Genomic DNA, 1,850 nt, shown 5'->3' with positions numbered 1-1,850 from the left:
TCCCTACACACATTAGTCTTGAGAATAAGTAGGTAATATAATAGTTCAGAATCTTTCAAGCTCATTTTGGGCACATTTCAACTCACCAGCATCATAGTTTTACATTCTTGTATTTATGCAGTAGATTCAAAGTGACCAATAATATTATAGCATAGTGATTCTAAAAGTAAAGAAAACAGAACATGAAATTCTTCATATTGACATTCTATAGAACCACTTAAAGTTTTTACTTTTTTGGAACATTGAAAGAAAACCAATTTATTTACATCAGTATCACCTCTTTATTGGAAAATGCTATAGAATGTAGGTTTATCAGTAAAAAAGTCTTTTTCAAGCAAGAAAAAAATGTGCCCATGATAAAGACAAATTTGAAAATTAATGTCAATCTTGGAAGCATTGTGCAATCCAAAAGAAAACACAGCACCAGAGGATCAGCTCAAATTTCATTCTCTCCTTGATACAATTTGTTTTTCTTTTCTGAATTATCTCTTTTTCTGGTGTGAAACTTCAGATGACATTAATCAGACTCAAAAATATTTACAATGAACCGGAATCTGCCTTGAACAATCAAGGGTGAGACATCAAACTTTGAAACTGATCCTTTTAGACAAACTCACATAGATTGTGGAGAAGGCCATTAACCATGCAATGATAAAATGTAGGAAAGGACATTTCCTAGAAAAAAGAATTAAACTTTGAAGAGTGTCAGACAAAACCACAATGAATATTACTCTTACAGTGATAAAAGTAATTAAAGAGCAGTATGTGAGACCGACAGACATTTTCACAAGACCTAGACACGTGTTTAAAACCATGAATCAAAGAATGTCAATGTTCTCTGGCAGTCAGTCATTATTTTCTTTTATTTCACAATTTCTTATTTATTTGTCATATATCTTTGTTTCCAAAGCATGCATGCAGTATGTGATAATCAAAGATATTACCATATTCACCATCTTCAAGAAAGAACATTACATTATACTATGTACCTTTAATTTCTGTTCCATTAATTTTTTTAAGATCAGCCATTTTTAAAAATTATTTTTCTTTACAGAAAAATTAAAACTTTGGAAGTTTTTACTAGAAATAATAAAGATTTCTGGGGCCACCAGGTGGTGTGTTGATTAAGAAACTATACTTCCATATGTCCAACCATGGTTCTAGTCCTGGACCCGATGGCTTGGAAATCACACCAGGCACATGTGTGTGTGACCAAAATACCAAGAGGAGAATGAAAGAGAGGGGGATGAGGGGAATGTGGCATGGCCACCCTCCACCCTTGGGAGGGTGATTTTTCACTTTCCCTGGTTTTCCCTCTGTGTCTTTTCCCTGTGAGCACATCGTATGGAAAAAAAAAAAATCTGATAATGTCCTAGCGAAACCATTCATCCACTCATTTATTCATTTATTTTTCTGAAGGGCACATGTGCTCACAGAGAGACAGAGAAGAAAATATTCCCCATAGGAAATGGTCGTATCATAATCCCTTTTCGTCCACCTTTTTGGGATTTGGGGCAGGCACACACATGTCCCCAGTATGTTTCTTTTTTTCTTTTTTTAAATATATTTTTATATTTATTATTTACATTTAATCACCATACATAATTAGAGCGTATAAAACACATTTCTTTTTCCCAGCATGAATACACTGCATGTCTGTCAAGACAAAGACATTATCCTACATATTATCATTACCAAATAACTTTTCATTTTTTAAATTGCCAGCTCCAGCATTCGAATATGGGATCTAGCTGCCCTAACCACCAACCCACAGAGCTGGCCCTCTAGTGAAACTATTTTAGTAGACATATTTCTACTGAGAGGTATCTGGAAGCCACCAGAAATATGCC

At 34.2% G+C, this 1,850-nt stretch overlaps 1 long non-coding RNA gene across 1 annotated transcript in view; it reads right to left on the bottom strand.

The window, feature by feature from the left end:
• Window positions 1–140, bottom strand: part of LOC102496351 (uncharacterized) — a 22,470-nt gene extending 22,330 nt beyond the window's left edge. Inside the window, exon 1 of the long non-coding RNA XR_336409.2 lies at window positions 87–140. This is a non-coding gene — a long non-coding RNA (uncharacterized LOC102496351). The remainder of the gene's footprint in view (window positions 1–86) is intronic.
• Between the last annotated feature and the right edge of the window lie 1,710 nt (window positions 141–1,850).

This window comes from Tupaia chinensis, unplaced genomic scaffold, assembly GCF_000334495.1.
Source record: "Tupaia chinensis unplaced genomic scaffold, TupChi_1.0 Scaffold138407_1, whole genome shotgun sequence".
Lineage (NCBI taxonomy): Eukaryota > Metazoa > Chordata > Mammalia > Scandentia > Tupaiidae > Tupaia > Tupaia belangeri.
Note: the sequence above shows the minus strand (reverse complement) of the source record. Positions and strands in the feature narration are given on the sequence as shown.